The sequence below is a fragment of the Podarcis tiliguerta genome, assembly GCF_965153285.1.
Source record: "Podarcis tiliguerta genome assembly, chromosome: 7".
NCBI classification, from domain to species: domain Eukaryota; kingdom Metazoa; phylum Chordata; class Lepidosauria; order Squamata; family Lacertidae; genus Podarcis; species Podarcis tiliguerta.
The window spans coordinates 39,593,563-39,602,176 of NC_139540.1; the positions used below are offsets into that span (position 1 = coordinate 39,593,563).

The window sequence follows — 8,614 nt, forward strand, 5'->3', positions numbered from 1 at the left end:
GCATTCTCTTACATTTTTTTGGCATTGTCTGCTTTGACAGAGCCAATTCCATTTGGGGTAGTTTAAATCTAGCGGGTGCACACACGCTCAACACACAAAAAGGTGTTTGGTACTGTCAAAGCTGTCTGTGCTGCTGAGTACTGTTTATTCAGTGGGCATACAAGCACAGATCTGTATGCAGCCTTTTCAGGTTCATAAGAATATTTGTGTTAGTGCCCTGTGTTTTGTATCTTGGGATAGTGAATTAACTGCATACCGCTCCTTTAAGAAAAACCTAGCCACCATTCACCTCCCTCCAACTAGGGGGCAGAGTAGATGGGACACCATTATTTTCTTAGAGTAAATAACAAGTGCAGGGGACCCTGGTAGCACCCATTAACCCTTTTGTCACAAGGCAAATAGGAGGCCCAGGGACCTAATCCACAGTTGCTACTTCCTTTTTAAAAATCACACAATAGATGACTGTGTAAATGTTGCCACTTCTGGTTTGGCCCGTGGAGAAACGGGGCACCAGCAAGCATTTTCTAGCATGCTGCTAGGGTGCTGTATATCGTTCTATCCAATAAAATGGTTACACTGTGGACTATTGAGCAAGATTCAACAAACAATACAAATGCAGAGACTAGAAGAGCTAGAACAAGTGCTCACAGACTGAACAAGTCTTCAGCTGTTGAAAAGAGAAGGTACGTCAGAGACAGAGGTGCTTAAACCATGTGGGCTGAAAGGCCACACACCCATCGTATTAATTCATATACACAAGTCTTATTCACATCTTTTTCATGTAGGAGGCCCTCATGTGTAGACCAAGGAGCAAGGCTGTGCTGCTGGCCCTGCCCTTGCCATCATATGACCACTTTAGCCCCACCCCGACATCCTTGTGGTGATCATGGACCTCTGAAGAGGAGACTTCGCTGCTCCTCACCATCAAGATGCCTGAACAAACAGGGTCCTGGTTGCATGTAGAGGTTCCTCTTCAGACACCCACACTCAGCATTTTACACATCAGTGTCCTCCACGCAGCATTGCAGGACCCTCTGGAACAAGTGTTCTTTTCTTGATGAGGACAAAACAATGTTTTTCTCACATCCCTGTTAGCCCCACCAGCTCTTCTAAGTGCAAGAGTCTAACTACTGCTCCACTTACTGCAAGATGGTCCTCCCACCAAGGCACGAGTGGTTATCTGTAGGGCAGCTCTGCGATAAATGTCCACCTCCCAGTTTGAGAGCTGGAAGAGGTGGAATAGCAACACTCATTCCAAGAATCCTGAGACAGTTGATGATTGAAGGCCTCAGAATTCCCCTCCCAATGAGCCTTGTCTCTTAGACCCCCTGCAATAGTGCAAGGGCCTCTATAATAAGTTCTCATCTACCCACTAGGGAAGAGCTTCCTAGAAGGAATTGGGCAATAGGAACTCTCTTGTACTCCATGAAGCCAGACAACTGAGTTGCTGATCTCCTCCTTCCAGGCATCCAATAGGAAATGGGAGCTTGCTTGCAGAGGCTCCTGTCACAATACTGAGGCACTGTTCAACATAAATGAATCACTGTTAATTTAATACAATTAAATACAATAAAATTAAATCATTTAATTAAAAATTAATTAGAAGCGTCTTCTTTTATTTAAGCATTCCCTTTTCAAAGGGGGTTCAATCATTTTGTTTATATTCATTATTTTTAAAGACAAAATTTCTATAGAGTTCTTTTTATGCAAACCCTTCCTCTTTTTTTAGTTTACCTATTAAGTGATGCTGAGTACATAAAAAGCAGTGTGCAAACTAACAGCAGAATCCTGCTCATGTCTACCCAGAAAAAGCCCCACTGAGGCCTACTCCTCAGTAAGTGGGTATAGACAGGATTGCTGATTTAAAATGACATTTCAACAGAGTCAGGCGGCAATGCTCAGAAACCTTTAGCAAGTTGTGGTCCAAATAACACTTTTAATGCATCCTTTTGCATTTCAGAAACCTTAGATGGGATTTGAAAGGCGAGCAAAGGAAACAGGTACATTGGAAAAACAAGATTCCTGAATGCCTGTGTGGGTCTCAAGATTTGTTGTGTGGGGCTCCATACTGCAGTCAATATACCATTTCCTCCAGCTCTCAACACCAGCCTAATCATGTTCCGACTAAACTTATGTTGTATCATTATCTTTAATACGGTAGGATTAAAATTGAAAGGCCCGCTGAGTGCTTTAAAAATTTGACCCATTTCATTTTAGTGATTATGAAGTGTAATGTGAAACCCCTATCACAATTTCTCCCTTCCACCCACAGCTCCTCTGTTTCATTTATATGCCTTCCCTTTTAATTAACTATGAAATAAGATGTCAGCTTCTCATTCCATGCAAACTTCTCGTTCTGCTATTAAAAACCTCATATATTGTTAGCAAATAAATAACTCAAAGATTCAGTTAGGAAATCGGTCCATCCAGATTAAAACAACCATATCCTCTGGATGTAGAAAAGAAATTAAGAATCCCCTGAGTTCCAGTTGGCACCAGGATGCACAAGTTATTTGCAGTTCAGTAAAACAAAGCTTCCATCTATAATCTTTTTATTCTGTTTTCAGATAATATAAATGGAGGGTTGGAGGGATTTATTTTTTAAAAATCAGAACAGATGAGTTTGGCGGATCTTTTTGTTCTTTTAGATTTTTACTGTTTAAATGGTACATACAGTAAACAGATATGTACCCTTCTTGTGGGTTCAAGCATCTTCCTATACATTAAAAAGAGGCACTGAGAACTTCAGCAGAGACAAACAGTTTGTTTTTCATTTGGTTTGAGATAATGAAATTATGCCTCTAAATGATAATAAAAAAGGAACAAATAAACACAAAAGTGCCACTTTTCCCCACTCCAACCTCTTGGAAAGAAAGAAAGAAAGAAAGAAAGAAAGAAAGAAAGAAAGAAAGAAAGAAAGAAAGAAAGAAAGAAAGAAAGAAACCACTATAGTAATACGCAGGCTTTTAGCTATTTAGATGAAAAGCAAAGCTTCTGTTTTTCTAAGGCACTATTTTGACCTCAAGTAGATAAAGCACATTAAACAACAAACATTCTGCAAAGAGTTACTGTGTTCTTCCCCCCATCGACTCTGTTTACATTAGGAAATCTACCCAGGGACTGAGGGGAAGGGGAAGGCGGGAAAGCTGCCTTTCATCGGCTGCTCTCAGTTCCACTGGCTCCAGTTAAAGCTGGCCCCTGTTTCTCGGTAAGCTTACTCCACTCCAGATGTGCCTCGGCTCCAGAGTGGCTGCCATGTACAGTAAATCGGCATCTGAGGGCTCGTCAATCTGTGGAGTAGAGCAATTGTGGTCTCGCCAGGCCGCCCCACTGGCACAAACAGAAAGTTGTGCTGCTAACTGGTGAAGGAGCGCGGGCGGGGGGTGGGCAGCAGGGAGAGGAGCAGGCAGGAAGGACTGGGTCGCCGGCAGTGTGTGAGAGGTGAGGGGTTAGTGCCCGACAGAAGACGGGGAGGGCTCCTGGGGAGGTGGTCCTCCTTAATGCATTTGCAAAATTACTCGTAAATGTTTTACGCATTAGAAGCAAAGGGGAATGCTATATAGCGTTTGGAACTGTTGGCCGTCTATAGGTCCCTGCGGAGACGCTGGTTTAGTACGACTTGTAACCAGAGCAAGAGAAACATAAAATAGCTTGGGAAACTCAGCCAATTAGTCATTACATTGTAGAATGTAAAATCGTGAAAAAGAGAGGGGAGAGCAAGCAATGGCTCCAAACCATTTGCGTTTTGGTGTGTATAATAAGATATATATATAGAAACACATTTCGTTTACATCGTGGGAGTAAAGTGGCAGGAACAAGGTGCTTTGTACTAATGATAATGTGGTCATTTGCACGAGTTATAATGTGATCATTCTAACCTAATCCTTTATGTCTGCTCACACCAGCCATGCTGCATTTGGGAACCTTGCTGTGGTGGACCCAGGATGCAGTGAGCACACATTGGTATGGTCACAGACTTTACGTACCTTGGCTTTATTTTCTCACCCTTCTTGCCAGCCCTCTGTTTCCCTATAGGATCACCAGCCATGTTGGGGTTGAATAGGAATTTTTTTGCCTGCTCTGAAGTACTTTTATTCACCTGCTCTGTACTGAATTTGGGAAATATTGGTGTTTAGAAGTCCGTGCTGTAAAATGGATTGATTTGGCTGCATGGTTAAATATGTCACATTGTTGGCACGAAGGTGCAAGTAAGGTTAAGGTGGAGATCACGTAACAGGTCAGCGTCCTTAGGCACTTTTGAAAGTGAACAATGTTTCCAGAGGTCAGCTGTTTAGGGTTGTGGTGCCCATAGCATGGATGTGAAATGTTCCTGAGGCTCAGCTGCTGCACCTGCCCAAAGTTGTGTGGTGCAGGATTGGTTGGGGCAGGTAGGCCTCCCTATTCACCATAAAGTAGGGCCCAGGCTTTTGCCTCTTGGAATGGGCAGGGTTTGGCTCGCCCAAGATTGAAATTGTTAGGTTCCTACTCTTCTCATTTGCAGATACTATAAATAAACTGTGGCTCTAATTCAACCCATCACTTGTGTCTCAACTCTTTATTTCTGGATCTGTTCACAAATCTATTTCTCTTCTCATGACATTTATCTTCTTTGGAGACTGACAAAGTATCTAGGTTATTTTCTTTAGTATACGGTAAGATGCACTTTTATTTCTGGCCCCTTGCTGCCTCCCTACACAGTAAAATGATGCTTTTAGGAAAGTGAACTCATTAACACGGTTTCTGACATAATTAAGGGACATTTGGTTCTGTTTTCTGATCACAGATTTTATACTCTGCAAATATAAATCAAATTTGCTGAGATGATATTGCCCAGTATTGACAATTGAAATAGGCAATTTTTAAACAAAACAAATTGTTCAAAGTCACGGTTCTAGGATATGTTTAATACAAAGGGAGGGATTAGTGCACCCTATACCCGCTGCTCTCTTACACATACTCACACCTGAGTAAATAATTTAAACAGGAAAAAGAATCCACAGTGCAGGCCTCATGGAAGTATGACACTGGATATCCTTCATGTACCAGACCACAAGAAAAAGCAACAGCATGCTTTATAGTACAATAGTCAGTTTGATCCAGCCTCTTATCTATTCCTGATAAGATTCTACAAAGACCAATAGGTCACCTCCGGACTGTCAGTATTTTTCTGGATGGATTCAGGCACATACAAGAAAGATAGGTTTGGCAATTGAAATGAATTAATGTGCTCTGCTGCCGTGGTGCAACAAATTCACTTTTTCCCAAAATGAAAAAAGTGTAGGAGAAATGCACTGAGAAGTATGGAATGAACAAATTATTAACAGGAAGATGTATAACTACCACACAAGCAAATCAGGATGAATTCTCATTGTCCAGGCACCAGGTTAGGCCATCCCCACAAACAAATTGGAACAAATGTTCAAGAAAGACGAGGCATAGGCTAACCTCCATATAAGTTTTGTGTAAGCAGATCAGGGTGAGAGCTCAATAAGCAGGTTGTTTGGAGGAATCCAAGGAGACCCTTCAATTTTATTGTCCTTTGTTGCTGATGTTAGTGCATTTCAATGACCTAAACATAAAATCTGTCAGTGACTGTTCATTGTATAAAAACCAGACCATTCCCAATCGTTGTCCAGTGTCCAATTAGTGGTATGCTCTTGACACCTGCAAAGCTAAGTGGCATAAAATCTGCATCAACACTATTAAGTAGTACAGCAGCGTTACAAAACATCCGGCTGCTGCAGTCTCGCTCTTTGTTGATGTTACCAAAAGAAGTTAAAAATATAGGCTCTTGATGATGTGCCAGACTTAGATGGTTATATTTACTGGTGTGCAATTTATAAAGCTGCTTCCCTGTAAGTGTTCTTTAAAATTGAATAAATAAATAAATAAAATAAGGAAAAGTATTGTGAACTCATCAACATCAGCCCTGTTAAGGAAACAAATTATTTGAGCCAATTTATCAACACTGAGAATTTCTTCATGACAAGGAAATACGTTATTAATCAAGATTCAAGTTGCAGTTAAAGCGCATTGTTCAAACCTCAGAGTTCATTATAAAGCTATAAATGGAAATTTGAAAAAAAAGGAAAGAGGATGCTGATTTTTTAACTAGCTAGAGCTGAGGCTGCATTTTTACTCCATACTAGGTTGTTTACACATCAGACATGTTGCTGATGTAGACTCAGGCAATCTGCACTAGGCATCTGGACAGTTGTATGCATACAATCCATGCACTCTGAACTGAAGGTTATGTTGGTGGCTGCACTGTGTTGGAAGCACCATTGTAGTACCAAGTCATCATGTGTCACTCTTCCTATGTTCCTGATAGCCTTGCCTTCTCATCTCTTTAAGATGCAATGCCTTGTGAAGCTTTAAACCAGCCTGTTTTAAGGGCTGCTGTTTTGCCTGAGTTTGGTGTACCTTCCAGCATTTGAGCAAAAGCTTGAGGGAAGGGCCAAAGCCCAGTGGGAGAACATTGGCTTTGCATGCAGAAGGTCCCAATCCCTGGCAGCAGCTCCAGGTAGGGCTGGGGGGGGGATCTTGCCTGAAACCATAGAGAGTCACTACCAGTCAAAGTAGACAATACTGCACTAGATTGTACAGATACATGGTTTAGGGTGATTTAGATTGCAAGTACTCACCAAGCAGTGCAATATATGTGGATTTGGACTATCTGCCAGGATAATCAGAAATAAGAGCCAGTTGGACTGGAGGTTCAATTCCCCACTCTGCCTCGAAGCTCACTGGTTGGCCATGGACCAGTCACTCTCTCTGCCTAATCTAACTCATGGGTTGTTGTGAGGATAACATGAGAGGAGAACTACATACACTATACTGAACTCCTTGAATAAATTATGGAATAGAAAATTTATTTAATAATTGGTATCAAAATCAAATCTTCTTCACAGTAAAGATTTGAATCCATCATGCATTTGAATCCACCATACACAAGACTGCAAATATTAATGTACAATGGGGAGGGTCGTACTCCAAACGCACCCTTAAAAATATTCAGCTAAGAGGTTGGTCTTCAGCTCCCAATGTTGTTGATTCTGACCGAACATCCAATGTTCTGTAGCCACAGTCTTAGAATTCCTAACTTAGGCACTTGGCAAGCAATCTCATGTTTCATACATTTAGCATCCAGTAGTTCTCAGGCAATAGTTTCACGATCTAAGATGCTTTAGAAAAACCAGGCCATTAATTTTTGCAGCTAAATGTGGACTTTGGAAGCCAACTTTAGATCCTTTATTTTGACAATCTGAACCCAAAGTTCACCCATCTCAGACTTCTCTGTGGTTTTTGGTATCTGCAGCTTTTATTGATCGTTGAACATTGATGGCTCTTGGCACTTGTTTGTTGATTAACTCATTCCTCAAGATGCTTAATTAGTAAAAGATCTACATTGTGGAAAACACTGTTTACACAGAGCAGTCAAAGCCCTCTCAATCAATTAGATATGCTTTCTGGTTTGTATTCTCCTCAGAATCAGTGCCTTTCTTTTTTCAGCCCAGAGGGCCAAGAATCTGTATTCTGGTCACCTCTCTGAAACCACAGGAGATCTTGTAAATGCCCTGACCCCTCACACTAGGGCCTGATATATCATGCAAGGACTGTTCAGAGGATCTGTAGAGGAATTTCTTCAGCACAGAGGGAGGCTGACCAGCAATGTGACCTTCCATAAAGACAATATGAAGCAGCTCCCATTGACAGACTGAAAAGACTTCCTCTAAAACTCATTTGTGGGCACAGTCTGCTCTCCTAGAGCACTGCAGATTGATGTCCTTAAGTCTATGTTACTGATTATCCCAAGCAATTCATGCTGTGTTCTTTGTCTTATTTAATGAACAAAAACACCGAGGAGAGCTAGTAAGACATGGAGAGTTTTACATCCCAAAATGTCTTGACAATGGGCATAGACAATTGCTCTAAGTACAGGTTTGAAATGTTGCATTGTTTTTATTTTCATTCCGAGACCTTTGTGTCGAAAGTGGAGCAAAAGAGGAGAAAAGGACAGCATATTGGATTGGATCCAAACTTGTGTTATTTGAACTTACCTTCCATTAACATCAATGGGCATTACGTCCTGACTAACTATCCCAGATGGTTTCTATGGTAATTAAATGTAACTTACTTAGTCTAAGTTCACATGTAACAGCTTTGAAAAATGTGTAAGTGCACCTTGTTGCCCGCATTTCATTAGCTTTCCATATATTTGTAGTTCCTGCTATTTATCTATGTATTCATGTTCATGTGCAGACACATGGTCCTATGTATGGACTTCCAGGCTTTTATTATCCAAAGTGGAAGAAAATGTTTAAATACAAAACATAGTCTCCTCAAGGACTGCCTTTCCTCATATGAACCAACCTGCACGCTGTTATCATCATCTGTGGCCCTTCTTCATGTGCCTCCTCCACCAGAGGCCTAGAGGGTGGCAACACGAGAATAGGACTTTTCTGTGGTGGCTCCCTGTTTGTGGAATGCTTTCCCCAGGGAGGCTCGCCTGGCACCTTCATTACATATCTTTAGGTACCAGTTGAAAACATCTCTCTTCCATTTCTCTTGAACATTTTATGGCCTTTGAAATGTTATGTGGGAGTGGGGTTAT

At 41.4% G+C, this 8,614-nt stretch overlaps 1 long non-coding RNA gene across 1 annotated transcript in view; it reads right to left on the reverse strand.

The window, feature by feature from the left end:
- LOC310682558 overlaps positions 1-3,337 on the reverse strand; it is a 57,122-nt gene extending 53,785 nt beyond the window's left edge. Inside the window, exons 1-2 of the long non-coding RNA XR_014513992.1 lie at positions 3,219-3,337; positions 1,144-1,522 (exon numbers count right to left, since the gene is read on the reverse strand). This is a non-coding gene — a long non-coding RNA (uncharacterized lncRNA). The remainder of the gene's footprint in view (positions 1-1,143; positions 1,523-3,218) is intronic.
- Positions 3,338-8,614: the final 5,277 nt, after the last annotated feature.